The sequence below is a fragment of the Rhynchophorus ferrugineus genome, unplaced genomic scaffold, assembly GCF_030347505.1.
Source record: "Rhynchophorus ferrugineus isolate W39M unplaced genomic scaffold, kcgeb_rfMv2 rfM2, whole genome shotgun sequence".
NCBI classification, from domain to species: Eukaryota; Metazoa; Arthropoda; class Insecta; order Coleoptera; family Curculionidae; genus Rhynchophorus; species Rhynchophorus ferrugineus.
The window spans coordinates 15,592,030-15,616,278 of NW_027472581.1; the positions used below are offsets into that span (position 1 = coordinate 15,592,030).

General features: G+C 31.2%; 1 protein-coding gene across 4 annotated transcripts in view; it reads left to right on the top strand.

Annotated features, from left to right (window-relative positions):
- Positions 1 to 24,249, top strand: part of LOC143189964 (uncharacterized) — a 400,785-nt gene that overhangs the window by 238,811 nt on the left and 137,725 nt on the right. For 2 of the 4 annotated variants that reach the window (XM_076393988.1, XM_076393984.1), the window contains exon 3: positions 2,517 to 2,549. The exons of the other annotated variants lie outside the window; for them this stretch is intronic. The gene's annotated coding sequence lies outside the window, so the exon portion shown is untranslated. The remainder of the gene's footprint in view (positions 1 to 2,516; positions 2,550 to 24,249) is intronic. 4 annotated transcript variants of the gene reach the window in all.

Genomic DNA, 24,249 nt, shown 5'->3' on the forward strand with positions numbered 1-24,249 from the left:
TATTTTACTGCTACTATATTCGAGCACAATAAAGTACACACTGTCATAAAGGATATTTTTCATTTTAAAAAGTTACGCCCGTCACTTAGCCCATCTTTATAAAGTTTATCAACAAATGGTAAATGGGTTTTTTTTGGACGGTGTTCTAAATATCAAAATAGACTTTAAATAAATGTCATAATATGTTATATTTTTATTAACTTGTCAATAAGCAAAATGGTCTTAGGTTCTTATTGGTTGTTATTTTTATTTATATATCAGGTTGATTTTATACAGTAAACTAAACTATTTATACATAGTACTGTACATTATTCATTAGAGTAAATTCAACGTCCAATTATTTATAGAAGACAATTTTCAGTTAAATTGAACCTTTTGAGGAATATCCAAGCACTGTCGAACTCTGAACAGAAAATCTGAACAACCGTGATTATAAGTAAGTAAGATTGTCTTTTATATTACGGGATTGTGCGAATCCAGTGATCCTATATAGCAAGTTACATTTTTTATTATTTTTTAGTATTATTTATAATAATAATGACTAATCCGAATGTATTCCAAACAATATATAAACACTATTTGTTGATTAATTTCTTATTACTAGTAGCTCAACACTATATGATCCGTTAAAAATAACATTACAAAAAAATCAACTTTTTAGTTTTTATAGCCTGACACTTTATCTAGAAAATTTAAATAAATACTGAGACATATTTTTAAAGCGTCTTTTGAACTCGGCACCACTGAGGCCCATCGAGTGGTCGTATACACGAGGGCACAAACAACATTAATTTCAGGAACCTGTCAATGTTGAGGCATTCCAGGTCTTCGGCGACGCTTATCCGATAAGAGGGTGAAATATCAATATAAATAAAGATATAGTGCCCCTATATAATCATAACATTTTTATTGGATATCAGATCTTAACGTCTGCAATTAGCAGGATTTCAGTTGTATAGGCCTTATTAAGACTAATTACAAATAAATTAAAGCCATTTTTAATTGAATTACTAATCAGATTGATGCTGTAATAGGCAGCGTGTTTTATATTAATGAAATTAAAAGGCATTAAAGAAAATTCTTATTGGCCTATTTCGCTACTATCTGCAATATCAAAGCTATTTGAGAAGCTTATATTTAAACGTGTTAAACATTTGGTACCAATACCAGATTTCCAGTTTGGTTTTCGAAATCACCATTCAACTATCGATCAAGTGCACAGAGTAACTGCGGCTATTGAAAGAGCGTTTGAAGAAAAGAAATACTGCCCCGCAATATTCCTGGATGTCTCACAAGCTTTTGGGTTTGGCATTTGGGATTAATCTGTAAGATAAGTAAATTGTTGGAGTCATATTTATTCGGAAGAAAATTTAAAGTATCGCACGAAATGGCGTTCTCGACATTTAAAAATATCTCGGCTGGAGTTCCACAAGGTAGCGTCTTAGGACCTCTCCTGTATCTGCTCTACACTGCTGACATTCCAACAACAAAAGAAACACTTCTTGGAACCTTTGCTGATGACACAGTTATTATGGCAAAAGATATATCTCTGCCTAGGGCAATAGAAAAATGCAACTGGCAGTCAACAAAATCTACAAATGGACAAAAGATTGGAAAATTCAACTTAATAGCTCCAAATCTGTCCACGTTAATTTTGCATTAAGGTGAATTAATAAAAACTTAATTACATCACTCAATGGATGCCCGATTCCTCAAGCAGAATCAGCAAAATACCTTGGAATCCATCTTGACGGTAGATTAAATTGGAAGCATCACGTTAGACAAAAAGCAAAACACATTAAAACCAAAATAAAACAACTATACTGGGTAGTCGGAAGATACTCTCAACTTGATCTAAAATCAAAGAGGTTGATCTATAATACAATTATAAAGCCAATTTGGACCTATGGGGTTGCACTAAAAATTCAAATCAGTTAGTCATGCAGCGCTGTCAAAACAAATTTCTTCGATTGATTACCAATGCCTATCGCTATGTAACCAATGAAGAACTGCACGATGACCTGGAAATCAAATGGATTTGCGAAGTTGTGCAGGATTTCGCCTTGAAACACGAAAGAAGATTACTAAATCATTCTAACGTGGAAGCAATACAACTGCTGGACAGCGCGTAGGATGTCAAGAGATTGAAACGAACAAAACCATACGAACTTAGTGTAAACTATAGCTATAAGTTAATAATTAATAAATAATTATAATTTTATAATTGAGGAATACATACTAATGTATTTTCTCGCACTCGTCTTGCTTGTTAATTAATCCAAGCACATAGGAAAAGTCGTAATAAATTAATTGTAATAATAATAATAATTAAGATTGTACTAAGCGTATCTAATGAAGATGTTATAAGAAAAAATTAAAGAAAATGTGCCATGAGATACAGATCGGTTGAATAAATAACATGGAACTACTAAGCCAATAATTTTCTGTGTGATGATTGTTGTATAATAATTCCTAACCTCTACACAATCCACTTATTACGACAATTTTGATTTCAGAAATAGAGAACAGATCACTCGAAGGCACATTGGGTAAGTAGAACTTTGGTTAATCAGATATGAACTCTTCATATTGATATCAGTTAGAATGTTATCAGAAGGGACTTCAAATATATATACGACTATTGGTTAACTTTTGAAGAAGAATATGATGATTATCCTCCATATTCTTAATTTTGTAAATATTCCCTTATATATGAATATGAATAATGAATATGAATAACACCATTTATACGGGTGTTTCTAGGTTTCCTGCAATGTATCTCATGTTAAAAACCGGAGAAAACCATAATATATTAACCATAATTAATTAAAATACTATCTAATCTAACCTAGTACGAAAAGTTAGTCCAATATAATGTAATTTTAAATTGGAATATACTAAAATTTCTATTAAAAAATGCCCTTTGAAATGCTGTTGACTTTTCTAATCCATCAAAACAAACTACCGTTAATTATTTATTCTTATTACGATGTCGTATTTAGGATTAAATATTGGAAATTTTATTTAAATTATAGAAATGTATCATTGACTAAATAATTAAAATAGATTCCTGACACCGTTGAGTAATAAACAGATCTGTAAATAACGCTAAAATGTAACGATCAATGTATAAACATATGCAATATGTGGATTATGTGTAAGTATGTGGACTGAACAATTTCAACTAATTTTTGTTTTTCGTGAGGTTAAGGTAAAGGATTTGTGAATGAACACGCTACGTATTTCCTTTCACTTATGTGTATTAACCATAATGAAGGACTCACTATTTAAATTACAACATATAACAACAAATATCTTTAAAATGTCATGCACAATAGAAACAAATATAACCAAAAATGTCCTGTACAATTTCAGACCAAAGCATCGGACTAAAAAAAAATAAATGCAAGTTATTCTTGTTTTTATGCCTCTGGACCTCTGGTGGCCAAGACGCATAGTGTGAACCTGGTTACCATAGCACTCATTTAATGTTTTGTGGGGATATCCCGTACGCAGCCTTTCAAGTAATGTTTTCCTGATACTTTTTATACAGAACGTATACGTGTTAACGTTATAAAAAAAACAATAAGATAATGGAAGTGGAATCGCAACGTCGACCTTGTAAAAAATAAAATCATTTTTCACTTGTTTAATTTTAACAATTATCCAGTAGGCGCGGTGACTGCCGTCCGAATAATTTTAATAGCCTTACATTTAGCTTGGCATTTCCAATCAGTATGAAAAATAGGCCTCACTAAATTAAAAGTATAAACGCATAAACATGGCTCTGAATTTAATTAGCGACTTGTTACGGTCAGGGGCGTCGTAACACGGATCGCTTTGTATCGTTCCCTTAACGCCCTCTACCGTACGGCCCCTACTTATTTTCCGAACAATTTAAAATTACGTAAACTTTCAACGACCGCTTTATTTAGAGGTACGCAGGCCACGAAATTCGTACGCCAGATAAAACGTCTCGAATACCGAGAATAGAAAATCATTCCGGCAAGGTCGATGGCTTTGTTATTATCTGATGATGCTTATTCAATACGGATTTCCGAGATATACTTGAAACAATTATTAATTTATTTGTTATTATACAGTATTCTTATGAAAATTTATGTTAGGAGTTACTAATAATTTAAATTAATCTATTAATATTATAGAATTAAAATCAGTATTTACATACTCTTAAACAATTGAAAAAATTAGTAACCTCATTTTGTTTATAATAAGCGCTTGTTTTCCTATCCCTATCAGGTATTATTTAATTTATTTAGTACTTTGTTAGTTTGATAAGTTGGAACATAAAATGAATAAGTAGTTGGAGATTTTTATTTATCGTAAGCCTCCTTTGCCAGAATTTCTTGGCAGGATTTCTATTGTATTTAAATCCAGATAAAAATGTTGGACACTATAATGTACCGAAGCATTGAAAACTGTTTGTGTATATAAAACAATAACAACAACAAAAAGTATATTTGTTAGTGATTTAAACCGATTTTCTCTATAATTCTAAAGAAAAGTTCGTTTAAAAGAATTCAATTTTACTTAATAATAGATGCATTTAATTTATATCAAACTTAAAATTTATTTAATTTTAAATAATTGGAATATCTTTTTTTTCAGTTGATTCAACGATCTGTTTTGATTTTATAGCATATCTTTCGAGGTTTCCAGTTCTGTTTATCATTACTTCTGAATTAGTACTGAATTTGTTAATAAACCGGTTGTAACCATACTGAGTTATGCCAGTATACTTTTAAAAATTCATTTGACAGCGGTTGATCTTGAACTCTGCGTTTAGTCATCTTGAATTTGAATACAAATTAATTATAATTGAACTAGTAGGTGATTGCATATATTCTGATTATTTTTCCACTTTAAACAGGCACTTATTGAGGAGAAATTGGTACAGTATATATTTATAACAATTTCCCATAATTTTTCATAAGTTTGTCGCATATTTTTGGAAACACTGCGAAGCTGTGTCGAAAGGATGATATTGATTAGTTAGCCATTCAGTCATCTATCGATTTTCGCACTTCAATTTTTCAAATACGTTTGCCAACCAAGCCATGCTGCATCGATTTAAATAGACGCTAATCAGAAGGTGCTATGTTTGGTAAATACGCTGGGTGCGATCCACTTCCCATTCAAGCTACAACAGTGTGGCCGAGCATTGTTCTGCAAGAGGATTATTTGCTACTGCTACTTTTTCTGTAACAATACGTTGTTCACTTAGTATCGGTAGACATCTGCAGAAATAGTTTCATTCGATTTTAAAAAATAACGTTTTTTAACGACGTTTTTCGTTTAATTTCGACTTTATGGGTATGAATATTCCACTTCAGTGTCGATGTGAATGGCTCTCCAGAACTAACTCATGACTTCTAGCGCTTGGTATTGTCGTTGTAGATCCACATTTAATCGCCAGTCACAATATGCCTTAGAAAACTCGTCTTTTTCTGCTTAGCAAGCAATGAAACACCGATGTTGAATCGGTTCGAAATTGTATTTTTAGTCAAATCATGTAGTAGCATTTTTCCCTCCTTTTGTATCTTTCCAATTACTTCCAAACATCTGAAGACAGTTGCTAGACTATCAGAAGTTCATTCAATGTTTGAGCTGGGTTTTTGTCTAATAAGTTTTGCAATTCTTTGTGTCCTAACTTTTTTAATTTCCAGGCCATTGATTGTCACCGACACCAAAATGACGATTCTTAAACCAAAACCAACAATTGGGATATGACAGATCGTGACAGATTTTTCTAAAAGTATTTATGGGCTTCTTCTTCAAATTAAACAACAAAAGTAATAAATATAAAGTACAAATAATACTAAATGCAAAATGTTATTTTATTTACGGAAATATCAAAAATTAAAATTAAAATATCATCGATGCTTCACATATACATCAGTAGATATCGCTGATCAAACCACATGCAAGCACCTAATTAATCACAATCATAGGACAAAAAGTATTTATGCTATAAAAATATATGATTTAAAAATTATAGGGACCGATTTCGTAGCATAGTGGTCTAGTCGACGCAACTGTTCTTCATGATACGTCGTGGGTTCGAATCCTGCTCAGGCGGTAACCAAGGTATCAGTGCCATACTAAGCAGTAATATTAGTTCATATAAATTCTAGTTATATAAATTCTAGGTAAAAAGAAAGCTCTAAAATTTAATGTAAAATATACAATACATTAATTGTTATATATACATTAATATTACATCTAATTTTTAGTTTTCGAAAGATTAAAATAAAGAAGAATGAAACTTCTATAGCTAACATAATAATTCGATTTTATTATAGACACATGTATTAAATAGTCATACGTTTTGATTATGCAAGCGTTAAAAGTTTCTGACTGCTAGACAATAGAACCTATATACAAACAGAAATGTTTTTGAAAATGACTTATTGTTGAGTTACACAATGATTTATTGTTGACTAATAATTTTAAAATGTATAATGTTAATGTTATACTGTACCATAAAACATAAATTGTTTTAATCTGATGATCCTGGTAAAAAAACGGACAGTATGAAAAAGACAAGAGCCGGCAGGCTCTTGACTCTCAGGAAACCACTGCGGTTTCAGCATGCACCGTTATGAAATAGAAAAGATAATTAAAATGTGATTTCGATTCTGAGAAATTCAACGTTCGCTAGTAGCTCGCCTAGTAGATTTCGGGGCCATACAGTTACATAACACCTGTCGCCTTCGCGCTCATATTCAATCATAACATTAATAAGATTAAGGGTCTTTTAAATTAAGATCTTGTATCTTGGAATACACTAGTTAAAAAATATTTTTAACAAAAAAATTGAACCAACTTCAAAAAATAAATAAGGAACTCACTAAAAATTAAAAATAATCAAACTTAGATTTTTAACACAAAAAAACGTTTTAAAATAAAATATGTACATAATAATCGTTGTAATAACTAAATAAAAATAAACAAAAAGCTCATTTAACCTATCTACTACACTTATTTTACATTCTACTATATACACACAATTTGGCTTAATACCTACCTAAACCTATTTATCTATTTACAATATTATTTTAATTACTACAACTGACTACTTTGAAGTCGTTAATAATTATATTAATTTAGATTTGTTTTGTTGGTAATTTAATTTTTTGTATATCACAAAATTATATTATTATTTTTGTATTGTTTTCTAGCATAGATACGTCAATGATGAAATATAGCTCTCATGTAACTTTTTATATTTGTGGTGTTTATATAAGGAAACAGAAATATCACAGGCTTTGTCAAGGAGGATTATATATTATTTATTTCGGAAAAACTAATAAAAAAAGTCATCGGTTCTTGATAAGGCTTGCTCATCTTTTGTTGGGAATTTATGTTTAACGAAGAAAGGAAAGTATCATGTGTATCCCTATGACCTATGACTTGTTGAGTACATTTGGACAGTGAAAGAATATGCATCAAATACAATTTCAATACATAGCTGAGAATTTAACAGATAATAATATAAAAAATACAAACCTAATTACACTGATTCTGTGATAGTGATGCTTGTAGAGGTTTTGTGTTGGTGGTCAAAAACTTTCTAGATAACTATAAAACAGAAAATTATAAAGAAATTTTGCAAAAATGTTGGCAAACTTCAAATCCTTTTTTACCAAGAACTTTCTCCAGAGTTGCCTGAAGAGATTTTTTTAGTCCTGAAAATTATATTAAGGAACATGGAGAAGGAACAAATATATAAAGGTAGATAGGACCGTCACAAGATAAACTTTTAAATATGGGAAATGAAAATTTTCAGGGCCTACAAAAGCTTTCGTACTTCCGTGAATTATTTTCATAAAATTATTCTAAACCATTCTTACATCAAGGACAGTAAAACTATTGTGTTAATATTTTAATAGTTGAACTATTGTGATTAATATTTAAACACAGAAAACGATATCGACTAAATGACTAGGTCTTGTAATTTGACATTCATTCTTTTCTTATTCTATGAAAGTTATCCGTGATGTTCTGTGATAATTATTGCTTTAATTCTGTGATTCTCCACCATGCTGACATAACATAGTTTTGAAAGAAAATCGAAAATATTACGTTGTTTTTTTTTAATTATTTTTTATATTGTTACTAGTTGTTACCGACTAACCTACAATTTGTCTTTACAATAGACATCTTAATATATAACTAGGGTGACCCATTGTTCTCAATTAGATTTCTAGTCTAATAATGTTCATGTATTAACACCGCTGTTTTTAATTCTATTAAAAACTTTAATTTGTTCTTTTAAATGCACTTCACTACACTACACTACCTATTAAACAATGATCTTATTATCAAATGTATTTACTAATTTTAATTCTATATATTATGCTAGATCGTTATTTGCTAACACAACACGTTGCTTGTTTCAAAACTTAAAACTAATATTAAGGACATTTGAACTACTCTGACATTATGGAAGGCAGAAACATCCTCAACAATTAGCAACATCAACACAATTCAAAATCGAATGGTTTGATTCTTTTGATTCTGGAGTCTCCCCTCATGCTTCCTTACGATTCTCTTGATTCTCACAGTCAGTATCTGAAGTAATCTGTCCTAGTATCTGGATGCATCTAAGGGCTTTATCTACATTGACTTTCGCGCAACATCCCCATAATTGAATTCAGGTTTTAATACTTGCTTGTATAATATGCACTGATAATGTTAATTTTCTCCCAATTAACTAATATATTTTACTATATTTCAACTCCAGATCTTTCTTTTTAACATGTTCCTTCCACTGAATGTTTACGTCAGACGCCATTAGGATATAGTTAGCGTTGTTGCTATATGGAATGATAGTATTATTTATTATTATTGGTATTTGTACAGTTTGGTCAAATCACTGACTTGTTGTAACATTCGGATTACTTCTCCGCTATTGTATCCAACAGCAATCATCGCACATGTGTAAAGTAGGTAAAGAATTGGCTCCAATACACTTGCTTGTGATACTCCTGCTTTGGTTTATTTTATTGTAGGGTAGACTGACAGACATTCTGGCTGTGATGAAAGATTAGTTAAGTATGTTGTGTTGGTAATATTTTCTGTAGCTTGTGAACGAGAGACTGTCGTGCCAAACCTTATTGAAGACTTGTCCTACATCTAGGGATATAGCTGAGCATATTTTTTTGGCTTTTTCAGTGATAATTATTATACAATGCACCTGATCAATTCTTGAATGTCTATTAATAAATCTAAACTGGTGTTTTCGTATTAAGTTTTTTTTCTCGATAAGCTGCGTATTACTTCGTGAAACCCGAAAGTAATTTGTTACCTATACACGCACGAACTTTAACCTGTTAGAAAGGAAAATAAAAACACAAAGCACCGTGTCATCCTAAAAATGCGAATTGATTCGCATCCGAGTCATTGTTTTAACACGAATATACAAGTCACGGTGGAACGACCATCTCCACCTCCGCAAAACACCTTCTTTTCCTTTTCGCAACTATTTACGAGGCTCAGTGTCGTCCACAGCGGCCGCGATACCTGCTCGTCGTCATCCTCGATCGATACTCTCTCTAACGATCTACCGAGGAGGTTCGTAAATTAATAGCCGACGTATGTTAGGTAGTTGCGCCTTATTATTATTATCATTGGCCTATACATTATTCTTTTTTAATTTGAAGCTTTAATTACTGCGAAAAATCGTCACAATGTATTCTATTCAAGGTATTGCACATCGATAGCCGCTTTTTCCGTCTTTCAGGTAATTTATGGATTTGATCTGCAAAGAAGGGTCCATCTTTTGAGGCTATCCACGAATCGACCTATTTTTTGGTATCCTCATAAGAAATCAAGTGCTACTTAGACAGGTCACTACTCATGTCGGAACAAGTAACAATCAGAAGGAGCAGGGTCGGGAGAATACGGCGGATGGTGTAACATGCCCTATTTTAATGTTTCCAAGTATGTTTTCAACGGTTTTGTATCATGTGGTCGAGCATTATCATACTGAAGAATACCATTCGCTCGTATTCCGGCCTTTTTTTGCACAGTGCTCAACACACCAATTATAATCGATAGCGATCGCCATTGATCACCGGTACATACCTATATTTCATCACCAGTAACAATACGATGCAAGAAATCTTTCCAATTTTACCGTTGAAGCAGCATTTTACATATGACCAAAAGCCTTTCGATGTTTCTAGGCTTCAATTCATACAGAACAAAGCATCCCAGTTTTGGATGATTCTAATGTTCTTCAAGCGATTGGAATTGGAGTGTCTTGTGTTACTCCCAACAATTCTACATATACTTCTTGCCTCTTACACGGATCATCATCAAGTAATGCCTTTAAATCCTCGTCTTCAATTTTTGTTGGCTGTCCATGCTTTTTTAACTTCGGTATCAAAGTCACCACTTTTAAAACATAAGTCATAAGCTTCACACAGGATTTGATGACCTTCAGTCGCCTTTTTCTTCAAAGATCGCGCAAATGCGATTTACTCGATACAAATTCAGAAATTTTCAACGCACTGAAAAATATTTTTGAAGTTGATTACAAATGTACCAGATACGATTTAATACACCATTTGCTGTAAATCCTTTAAAATAAATTTATAGGCCAATATTATCGTCCAATCTTTATATTGAATCGGAATAAGCTGACTATAGTTAGGTTCGAACGGTACTTCTATTAACAACATTAATTATTCATATAATTAACGACTATGTCCTACACGTATGTATATAAGAAAGATTAAACTAAGCGGTAATATTAAATAATTATTTCTAAGCAGCGTTCTAGTGTGATTATTTATAATATTATCGCTTTCGTTTTACTACCATTGGTAATGTTTTCATGGCTAGTGGAATAAAATTGAACCAGTTTAGTTCTGCAGATGTAACAGCATTGTTATGTATATGTAGTAAGTCATTTCCTTTTATTTATTTGATTCTTCATAAATTAACACTCCGGTGGGGGACTTTAATTTAATCTGCATATTTTTATGTTCTATATATATTTATATATTTTTTGTTTCCTAGACTTTGTATTATCATAAAAGTGTAAATGCTTGCAAGCCTCTAGATACCACTGTGGACAGAACTATTTGTATAATTTCTGAACCGTACTACATTTCAACGTATCAAAATTGCATGATAACAAATAAAATCTGATTTTGCCACGTTGCTAGTTCTTGTTAATTATGTGCATATTTCAAGAATATCTATATAGATTATATTTTCTTGGATTTACGAATTAATTTGAAATATCTCTTTAATTTAAAGTTGAAACATTGATAAATTTATTGGTTCAAGAACCATTTTTTTAATAATTTATTGATAAGAACTTTTTATAAAATATATAGGATAACAAATATAATAATATCGCTTTCATTTTACTACCATTGGTAATGTTTTCGTGGCTAGTGGAATAAAATTGGACCAGTTTAATCCTGCAGATGTAACAGCATTGTTATGTATATGTAGTAAGTCATTTCCTTTTATTTATTTGATTCTTCATAAATTAACACTCCGGTGGGGGACTTTAGTTTAATCTGCATATATCATTTTATAAACATTGCAATATCAAAAACTTTTTAAAAGCAATAAATCTTAAAATACCTGAAATTTAACAATTCTAGATATGTTTATGGAGTGAAACTCGGCGGCCTACATCCCTGGTAACCACTACTAGTTGCATATCTATACCTATACTGATAAGACAAAGATACTGAACATTCTGATCACATCTAATTCAAATAACATGCGAAAGTTGCTTTTAAAGTACAAAAATACATTAAAAGTTAGAGAAACCATTGGATGTTATGTATAATTAATGAACCAACATTTTTTTTTAGACCGGATACTTATTGAGTAATCAAACATAAAAATAATATTTTTTTGGTGTTGGATCATCACAATGGTTTCTTAAGAAATATTTAATCTTATCAAGGCCATAACCTCAATCATGGAGACCGTCGGCTTTTAATATGTATTCAAGGTTAAACACCAACTAAAACAATTTCAACGATAATATATATTCTTGTATTAAATATGTTTCAGTAAATAAGGCAATAAAACCGTTATTTCAGTTCAATATTTTATTCATGTAAGTTTTGAATATCTACTGTGATTTTAACCAAAACTTTATATCAAAAAGTGAGGATAAGGCAAGGAAGTGGAAATACCGCCGAATATTTTACAACTTTGTAATATCTTATCTGAGTAATACGATAACATTATCATTATTAATATTTAATCATTTTTAGTCTTACAAGTCCCTTGCATTTTTTAACATTAATTTATTTGTTGTATATATTTGCTTTTAATCTATTGTACAGAGTGTCCTCACATAATAGATTTATAGAGATATATGGAATATAAATTCTGAAACAAGAGAATGAGATATTGTTCGTTAATATTATTTACTGTGTATTTAAGAACAAACCGTAAAAATAATTTAGATATTGCTAATTATCCTTTATAATTATATATAATAAATAATAATAAATTTATAATAATATCCTTAAAAATAATAAAATCATCATCTTCTTACTAGTGCTTCTACAGCCGTTACTTCCAGGCAGTATGTAAGGTTGTAATACTTTCTGGCTATACACACCAATATGGCTCCTTTTATTTCAGATGATAGTTAAATTATCAAATATTCTTTCTAAGCTTTGTGTTTGTTGTGATTCTATATTATTGCAGTAAGATCTAATATGATTCTTACAGACATTAAAATAGGCGGAAGTTTGCTTAAATAGCTACAATTGTTGTCCTAACTAACAACAACATTCATACTAATTAATACACAGTTTTCGTGAAATAAATCATTTAGGAATGAAAATGACAATTAGATACAACAAGATACTTGACAGTTTGACGTAGAGTACAGTTGCAGTGTTTCTAATTTTAAATATTAACATGTTTAACGAAAGCATAAATGAACAAAGATATCATTATACTGTGAATCCATCATAACATGATATTCAGACATAAGCAAAGTGCTACAACGTTTGGTGTTTTGGTCAAGTGCCACGACATCGTCTGACCCTGATTGATATTGTAGATATATCACCTGATTGGTATTGATATCTGATTGATATTGTAGAGTTACTTTGTCACGTTTCTGCATGTCTCCAATTTTATTACTGGTTCTTGCATTTTTATTTCTTCGTGGTTTATCATGGTTATCTCTTTTGAAATATCGACATCATTACACTTTTGTTAAGCTTTTCTACAACACTCTGTTACCATGAAAAGCAATCATCATGTTGACATATATATTAAGTGCCTGTTTGGGACTGAAGGATGTACCTGAATATTTTAAGGTTGCGCAAATAATTGTGCTTAAAAAACTTGACAAACCAACAGTATCGGTCGGATCTTAAAGGCCTATTTCGATGTTACCTAAGATATCAAAATTATTTGAGAAACTGCTCTTGGAACGTATTAAACCGTTTATAGAAATACCAGATTTTCAGTTCGGATTTTGAAATCACCACTCAACAATCGACGCAGTGCACATAGTAACGGCAGTTGTTGAAAAGATATTTGAAGAAAATAAATACTGTCCTGCAATATTCCTGAAGGTCTCATCAGCTTTTAACATTGTATTGTGTTTGGAGAGAATTGCGACCGGGGAACTATGGTCAACTGATGAAATAGTATATTTTCAAAAGAAAATGTAGAGTTTCGCATGAAGGATTGTTCTTATTACTACCTAACACAGTTATTACGGCAAAAGATAAATCTGTGCCTAAGGCTGGCTAGGAAAGATACAAGTGACAGTCAGCACGATCTACAAATAAACTAGACACTGGAAAAACTCAGCTTAATAGTTCCAATTCTGTCCATGTTAATTTTACGTTGCGGCTAAATAACGACAACGTAATTATATTACTTGTCGGATTCGTTCCTCAAGCAGAATCAGCTAAATACTTCGGTATCACACTGGATGGTAGGTTAAATTGGAAACATCATGTTTGACAAAAAAACAGAGCAGATTTAAATTCAAGGAACTCTACTGGTTAATGAAGGTACTTTCAACTTGATCTAAAATCGAAGAGATTGGTTTATTAGTCAACTATAAAACTAATTTGAAAATATGTTTTAGTGTAAACATTAAACCCAATGGTAATCCAACGCTGGAAAAACAGAGTTCTACGTTTAGTTACAATGCTTATTACTACGCAACACGCGCGATGATCTAGAACCCAAATGGATTTACGAAGTTATCGCCTTATAATATGAATTAAGTTTATTAAATCACAACAGCATTGAAGCCGTACAGCTATTATACAACACGCAGTAACTCAAAAGATTGAGGTGAGTTAAACCAGACGAACTTGTACAGTGTTGTAATGAGCATATCTAATGTAAGATGTAATTAATTAAAAAAACACTCTAATGCCTTAACAGCCTTCCGTCTTTCATTGGATTAAAAGTAAATTTTTCTGTAACTTTTAATAAATATTTCATGAGAACTTTCGGAGCCGAGCTGGTAAAGTCTGCGATCATCGCTGGGCGTTTCCGGTCTGGTCTTCGCCGAATAGGCCCTCGCCGAGGACTCTTTATTTGCTCTGGTTCATTGCCTGGTTTTGTGATGTAGTTTGTGCGTATTTTTGTTTTCTTATTCGTCGCGGGCACCGGGGAGGGGAGGGCATTCTCTCTGTCTTTCATCGAGGGATGGATCCTCTCGGGTCGTTTGCCTCAGTCGGAATTGTTTGGAATCGAAGCGAGGGTATAGAGATTGTTTTCTTGTAGTTGTTTAGTGTTCGGAACGATGGGAAAACCGGAATATTGTCGTTTGTTTCGAAGATAGTTTTAATGTATTTATCCTTTCATTTTTTTGTTTGGTTGTCAATAAAAAGGACTGAAATGTATATAAAATATTTTTGTTTCTTTAATATTTTCAATAATTTGAGTCACTTACAACACGTTCACTAATAACTGTCTCAAACATAAGTATTTCAGAACATGAGCATCACCCCAATATTTTTTTATATAAATATCAGAAACTAAAATATCAGATCGATGTAATAGGATTCTGATTATAAATTTCTTATCATATTCGATGAAAATTAACTTGACGTGTTTTTATTTTGTTTGTTTCATTTTTGCTGTTGATACTTACACCCGAACATACCAATATTTCTTAATAAGCGTGAAACTGTAAGTCTCGATGGTCGATCAGCTCCAGTGTTTCTTACTGATGTTTTAGTACTAAATCTTCACAAATGACATCGTCTTTTATTTTTTATACCTGCTAATCTTTGGGTTATCGCATAACACATCTAATTTATTATCATTCCAATTTCTTTCCTTCTTCGGTTAAATTCAGTTCCCCCTTTTCGTTGATATTTAACTAACCATAATTTCAGGATTGTCCGACCCTTTCTCCCTTTATTGAAGTTTGACTTATTTACTTCTAATTTGTTTGTCTGATCTAGGCCTGTACTATTTTGGTTTGCATGTAAATAGCGATTCTCTACTATCGCTCTATCAACTCAAGTTGTCCATTCTCTAGTAACCTCAACGTTCACTATATCATTGGATCTTTCCTTATTTCTGTATTAGTGATTTTATTCATCTTTATATTGGCCTCTTCGAAGAATTCTATAAGCATTATTTATAGACAATGTTTATTTTAAGTAAACATTCATCCATTTTCAGCAGTTTTTCATCATTTAAGCATCAGCTCATTAATGTCCAACTAATTAGTAACTACAGTGAAATTACTATTATTTATCACTGAATGCTTTAGATAGTTTTTTGTGTCAAATTTGTTGCTTATTAGTGGTAGTCTCTTATCATCTCAGGTTGCCCTGTTTCGTTTATTTCCGTCTAAAAATATTTGAAGCTCTTTTTCACCGTTTGTTATATTTATTTCAGATTTTTTTGTTTTACAAATCTTTTTATGTTCATACTATTATTATAATAATATGGTGAATGCACTGGTTATGGCGACAGGAAGGTCCTCCTTCTGTTAAATCTTTGACCTCCGAGGGCTTCTTTCAGTGGTCCAAACATGTGGTAGTCGGAGGGTGATAAATCCGGACTGTAGCGGGCGTGTTCCAGTACCTCGCAGCCTAATTCCGATATTGTATCGAGCGTGAGACGCGCGGTATTAAGGCGCCTGGAGAAGAACAATTTAGGAAGCCTTCGCGCCGTTATTTTGCGATATTGAAGGTATTCGTGGATTATAGACTCTACACTACCAATACTGATACCGAGTTCAGCCGAAATGTCTCGAACATTCATCCTACGGTCCTCCAAAATGAAGTAAGTAAGTTGTTGTAAGGGACCCAGCTATCACATACTCAAGCCATGACCTTCAAAGCTACATGCGCGTTATTTACAACATTTGTCTCCATCATATTTGAACCACCCTCGTATATGTCAGACATATTTTGACACAGTTTTTGTCACTTTTATAGTATGACGTCTTGTGATTTTGATAGATATTATTGATTATTCTAAGTTATTTTCTTGTTGAGATTTCTTTCAACCAGAAGGCTTCTTTGATGTATTTCATGATATCGGACATTCAATAATTAGGGTTTATCTAGACTAGACTACTTGTTAGCGAGGGCTCTTAGTGAGCGACTAACTTACAAAACATCCGGTCTTATCTAGACTGGTTACTGACATGACTAGTATGGTCGTTTTTTGTCGGATTATATACCCTCGCCGCAGATAATAACAGTCATCAATTAAAGCTATCTAGTCTCTGAGCGAGTCTTGAACCCCCCACTACAGAATCAGTAAGATGACTGTCATGGTTATCACTTATTTATTTGCATCGAAATAACTGAACCTCTATTATTTTTTTCGTAAATTCCCATTATGTTTATTTTACAAAGCAACTAGTTTCACTTTTATCCATCAATCAAGAATGTTCAAAGATTACCAGACATTATTTCGAATTTACGAAATAACAAACAGATTAAAATAACTAAGACTGCAGCCTTTTATATTCGAAAATATCCGTACCAACGTCATATTTAGAGCATCGTAAACCGAGAGAGATTCTATTCCGAAAATAACAATAAGAAATGGCGAATGAAGAAAAAATATCTGGAAACACAAATATAATAATACGTAAAAGCTACAAGGAGGAACAGAAAATGGCAACAGCCAGGAGAGGGCATAAATAAAGATTATTGGCCCGGAGCGTCGGGCGTCGATATTAGGCCAAAAGTTATTCGGTGGAATTATCATCGTTATTTGGCGAATAGAAGTGCAAGGCCGATATAAAAATCCGGAATAAAATGTCGATAAAATTATTTTACTCCTCTTTGATGCGAGACATCGCGAAGGGTTAATAAAATTAACATTTACAGCTCGGTTTATGATCCGGCGGATTATACCGGAAATTGTGATGATTTTTCGCTAGAGAAATATTTTCGAAATGCAATGTCGTAGATTTTTTGAAGATGTTTTCAGATTGAAATACGTCAGCTTAGTAGGACCTTCTTGAATCCAGGAATTGTGCTTTTATTTTTTAACGGAACTTTTTATTTAATTCAAAAGAATGTCACTTATCGGTCAGTTTTTTTATAACTGAAACTTTTTTTTGTTTACTTTTTTCTGAAAAAATTTTGTTCATACAATGTGCAAATCAACTACATGGTATCATTCATTTGGTATGAGATGTTGTTCAGGCAAAGCATGTGCTTTCAAAATAGGTAGGTTTTGTTTGTATTATGATTGTAAATAATAATTTACTTTAATATAGCAGCATTTGGGATAGTAAAACATTTTTTTTTGTTACGTTGGTAAACTATTGGCCAATGTTCATTTTGATCAACTTTTTCGATATTTTGCCTCTTCCGCTGTTTGTTCTAATTTTGTTCTGATGTTTGCCTTTAAATGTTTTAATCTAAATTGGATTTTGCTTTGAATCTTCTTTGACGTTTTAACGTAAACTATTCACTCATCAAAAACTAATAAAGTAAATAAAATTTACATGGGAATATTAAATAAGGAAAAAGAGCGTTAAGCATTTTTAGTTGGAAATAGGCGAAATATGAGAAATAGGCGATAAGAGAATCAGTTTTGTTATCCGGCATCAAATATATTGGGTACATAATCCCCTTACAACACTAATACACTATATATGCTTGTTGATTTTGGATCCAGTATATAAAATTTTATTTTAAAAAGGTACTGCAGTTAATTATTTTATTAATCAAATACTTATAATCGAAAGTAAGACTGAAATTAGCAGATCTTAACAACGCACAGTTCCAAGCAACCATATATGTCGTCTCTCTTAAAATTAGTACCAGAATGAATTCGTACATTCGGACATATTGCAAAAGAATGGAACCTTATATTTTATTCAAACTATAGTTGTTTTCCGGTTATTTCCTTACTTTCTGACAGCTACGGAACTTCAGAAAAATTCTTTATCTTTGTGGGATATATACAAATCGACCCACTTTTTTGGCATCTTCATATGGAAATGTTGTTCAGGCTCAAATAGGTAGCACCAGATATCTTGGAGTAACGCTCTCAAATGAACCGAATGTTTCAATAAGCAATCTATGCAATTCGAAACAAACTCAATTACATATTACATATCAATTACAAACTTATTCAAATTCAAAAAAAAAACTTCCCACTAAGCCGTTGTTAGTCGAATCCTGCTAAAACATTGACACTTGTTAGACAAGAGTGTAACATTTGAGAGTGAATAACCCGCCAGTTAATAGATAAGCTTGAAATATGATAGATATGATCATTAATTATTGTTAAGAAGTAATCTGTTGAAGAAATGATAGTGAAATAAGAAAAAAAGTAGAGCTTATGTTTCTTGTTATCGAGATTTTGTGTTTATAAGAAATCATTATGGTTATATCGTTTCATCACAACATCTTTAATTCATTGGTGGATTTAACCAAAGTTTTATCTTTTTTTAACACAAAATATTTTATAAGGCGTGATAAATTTTGGCAACTAAACAAATATATTAAAAATGCAGTTTAACATTTGATTTTTTCACAATCTAACGCATTAGCCCATAATATTTGATTTCAGTGATTGTTCTAAAAGAAGTATTTCAAGTATGAAAAAATTCATTCATTTTCCAATTCTCTTAAAGATGTAAGTAATATTATTTTACTATACTGGATGAAACTAGAAAAGAATAAAAGTTCTTTATTAATATTTGAAACCTATCGTAGACATTTTTCGATTCCCTTTCAATGTCAATCATTAGACATATACGTAAATATTTATTAATAATAACAACTAAAATTATGTATGGTCCTTTCACATAATTATTTCATCATAACCACGGTCTGACAGATGATTGTTTCCGCATACCAGAACCTCTCAGAAATAAGGGAACAAAACAAGGTCGAAGAAAATTAACATCATTTAATAATAAATTTTGAGATTTTTAACCTGTTGCAATCAAAAAAGTCGGATCATTATCTAGTCGGCGAACAATAGTAGTTATTTTGGGTAAATATAATATTTTGTTTCTAGTCTTAATTATCCGTATCGCGTATATTTTTCATTCATTCTCCCATTGTTCCTCGTAGTTATATAAGATGTGTAGACTAGATGAATGTTATTGTTATTTGGCGTAAAGGAAATTAAAATAATTAATACAGAAAAAATTTTAGAAATATAAAAACGGGAGAAATTTTATTAATTTAATGTAATATGTTTTATATGAGGAATACGAAATATGACTATATATAACTAGATGAACTATAACACACTCTTACAAGCATCAGCTGTGTAGCGTAAAACCTCATTTTAAATTATCCTTCCCGTGTTTGTAGGCATTCTACTTCTGACCTTCATTTATATAACATCCATTTATTGTCTGAAAATGACTTCAATAGAATACATTTATATCATTATAATATACATTTTTATGAAATTTTATATTAAGTCTTTGCTGAAAAGTATTCTCTACTAAAACTATGATATGACAATTCAGTTTTAACATGTGACTTGCGATGAATATATGTACTCTTTTGATTGCCTAAGTGTTTTCGAGATGACCGTGATGACTGAAAATAACGCACAGCCCAAATTTAAGGAAAAAATACTAGACTATACTACTTCTAATGCTGAAACAATTAAATATTCCACGACTAACAAGATGTTTGAAGCGAAGGTTTACTAATGGGCACGGCTTAATAATTTATTTTTGAAATAGCTAAAACTAAAAATCCTCAAAATCAGACAAAAAAGCAGATACCTTTAACATTCTAGTATTAAACTATCCATTTTATTCGCCTGATCTAACACGCCGGACTGAATTGTGAACAAAAGTAAAAATTAATATCGAAATGGACACTGTAGACTATTTCATTACTAAAGAAGGTATATCAGTAAACAAGGCTTTATTAATCAATAAACCATCAATGATCAAATTGTAACATCAATTAATACATTACTCTTATTATTAATAATTATCCAGTGGCTTAAAACATTTCTACTGATACATTATAAAAATAAATTGAAGAATGTTATATTAATATAAAAAATGAGCTTAAAATTAACTGAAAATTTGATAGTGTTTTGAAAACAGTTTTTTAATATCATTTAATTCCTAATATTTTTGACATCTCACTTAAATTATAAATATATTAATTAATATAAATCACCAAAAATCAAAGACTGCTAACATTTTAAATAACAAAATCACTCAGGGCTCGCTCACTACATCGAAAGTACAAAACGCATTATTACCCCATATTTTATTGCATTTGTTGATAAAGACCTTAAAACTTATACGAATATAAAAGGAACATCAAATTATATATTCTGTTTTGGTCGTGTGTTAGTTTCGTTGTTTGTCAATATATGCATTTTTCGACAAATGAATAACATATTGCACTATTCCAAGTTTATATTATGTATTATATTCCATTTATGGGATATTATAATATTAATTATGTTTCATATTTTATTTTTTATAATACCAGAAAGTATCCGCGTATGTTCTAATGTCTGTTACTAATGTTTAATTAGTTTAAATAATTACTAGTTTAATAATAATGGTTGTAAGTTAGGTAATAAGGTACAAAATCATATAAATATATTTACTATATGCAACATTAGGATGGTGCTTTTACTTACGAAAAATTAATTTCAACAAAATTAACACCCAAAAATCTCAATAACCTTTACAGTTACCTCTAATACAATGATTCACTGTTTCTAGAATCAATTAAATTACTATTATCTCTAATATTTATATTGTGAATTTGAGATACCTATGGAAGTCTGGATATATGGTGACATTTTTCTATTGTGGGCATATTGTTGCTCACATTTTCGAATATTGTTAATCTCTATCAGGATGAAAGTTTCACGTATTCGTTTTTTTTTCACAGTTGGATATATCTTCGACAAAGTAGGTGCATACATTCATTGTACTTAAAAGAATTAACAATATATTCTCTCATACTATTTATATATAAATAGTTTTGAATCTGATTTTACCTTTGCTCTCTCATATTTCCAATACTACTGGAATAATAATATTGCCTAATAATTAAAGAAATCGTTAGTAATTAAATATCAGCAGCACCACTCTTTATATGAAATTATATTTTCTACATTTTTCTTTTAAAGTGCTGCTAATTTTTTTAAAAATACAAGCACACTCAATATATGTTTGGCAATAGGATATACTACCATATAAAAAATAAAGGTTACCACCTGATTGTTCGAATTAACATATATGTGTACAGGCCTGTATGTGAGTCCTTTTATTTTATATAATGTTCTGAATTTATATGTGAAATTTATATTATGTGTAAACTTTTGTTCTATGCACTTTGTATAAATTTTAACTATGCGAAATCTCAAACTGTTTCAAATATTGCACGTAATATTCTTAAAAAAGGGGACATATATTTTTTATGAACCTACAGTTAAATGTGCTCCGACTAGTGAGTGACCAACTGGGACATCATCTCAGATTATTTTCCTTGCCGGATGTTTAATTTGAATTATTCTATTAATATATAAATAATAGAAGAAAAAGTTGAAGGAACTATCCGAAAAAAGTAAAACATCGAGAGCTGAATTTATATGTGAACTACAGACTACAGGCATTTATTTCTTGGTTGTGTGAAAATCTGATGTAACCATCAAAGCCCGTGCGTTAATACCAATCCAACAACGTTCCAGTGACAGGCCTGACATAATTCGATTCCGAAACGGAAAATAAAAATAATTATTCGAAATTTCGGTAGCGCGCGCTCTCACCGTTTGGCGTCAGAATCAAAATTTCGGAGATCGGAATTTTGCCGTGATTTATGAGCTTTTTTCCGATGTTATTTTGTCCACTACAAACTGCGTCTTGGCCCGCTTTTTATTTACTATTTCGTGTCGTTCTGTTTCGAATGAAATATTACGCTTGGTAAATAAGTTGGTCTGTCGGCTATGTCGGGTGTTCTCTTTCTAGCTGTTGAAGGGATTGTATTCAATGAGTCACGTCCTATCAACAGATGTGATGACGTAAAATAACGTCATTTTTGGGTTTCTTAAGTGTTTCATTGATTGAATATTTTGTTCCACTTCTAAATTAAATATATCTGAGATCTGAGCTGTTTTTAGTAGTGGTGCCGGCGGGCGAGAAAAATATCGATATTTTAAAACATATCGTTTTCGATATTTTTTAAAAATTATCGATATATCGGTGGGAAAAAATATCGGCATTTCTGTTGAAATAACTGCAATATTTTTAATAAATATTCAAAATTTAAGACCAAAATACACTAAACCTTTAAAGTTAGGTACCAATTTTATATATTTTAGAAATATTTTTAATTATTTTTTTTATCGGCAGAAAAAAATATCGATATTTTTTCGGCATCTCTAGTTTTTAGCCAGCATCTAATATCTAATTGATAAAATTAATGAGGTAATTAATATTTTACTTAGATAACTATATATTATCTCTATATCTACTACCATTGAATACAAACCGAATAAATCAACCGAATTATAATAAGATCTCATAAATTTTAAATATGTGCCATCAAAGTCATGGATCTAAAGAAATAATAATTAGAAAGCGCTATGTTTGGTGTAGACTGGGTGTGGCATAACTTATCATCCGAGCGGCAACACTGTATCCTTCACAACTCTACAGGGCTTATTTGTTACAATGTATCATTCAATTTTCATTTGACTGTGGTAAACCTCTGCAATAACAGTTTCGTTCGCTTTTAATAGTTCGTAATACGCTATACGTACCATGCTGATATTAACAAAAGCAGGGCAAGACTATAGCCATGAATATTCCTCCTCGATGTTGATGTAGATGGGTCTCCTAAATCAACCCATGACTTTTTGAGCTTGAGATTATCGTAGTAGGGTAAATTTTCATCGCCATTCACAATACGCTGCGGAAAATTCTTCTTTTTTATTTGGCAAGCAAACCCATATGTACGTCTGCGTATGTACTTTTCGTTGTTCTTACGTATTTGAAGGTTTGTTAGAAATGTGTTTGAGAATTTGAGCTAGGTTTTCATCCAATAAGTCTGGAATGTTATAATGTTTGAATTTCTTGGTCACTGACGTGAAACTTACCACTTTTAAGTCGATGAAACCAAAACCGGCAATGGGAATATGATGCACTAGTTTTCTAATATTGTTTAATCGGCTTCGGCCGCAGATTTCTTCAAATGAAACATTCCATGTTTGGCCTTACATTGTACTGAAAAACTCTGTAATACTAAATGTAAAACTGTTTATGTAAAGAAATGTCAAAATCGTCCAATTTAATAGTTCAGTTAAATTGTTTAACAGTTGTATACATAGATACTTCGGATTTTTACCAATAGATATTATTATTAATTATAGATATCTCAAAATACATGCAAGCACCTGATATATTAGTGATTGGTAATGAAACAATAACGCACGCGCTTTATTGAGGAATATCTTCTAGCCTAATCGATATTTGTCCATTTGAGGAAAAAACTAATCAATTTTAGCAATTTTTCAATTAGTTAATTCAAAATCTAATACCGGCATTTCAAAAACGTGAATTTGAATTCCCTGTACATTTAAGTTCGCCCGAATAAGCCAGTTTTTGCAATTTTTGATAATGTTCAAAAATTAATGACATTTAAAACTTTATAGGAAATTTAGAAACGATTTGTCAGATGATTCTAGTTCAGCTTCACTGTTCATGTCTTCGTAAAGTCATTTTAGCATTTATATGCATTAACAGCAAAAGTCATATTTATTTTA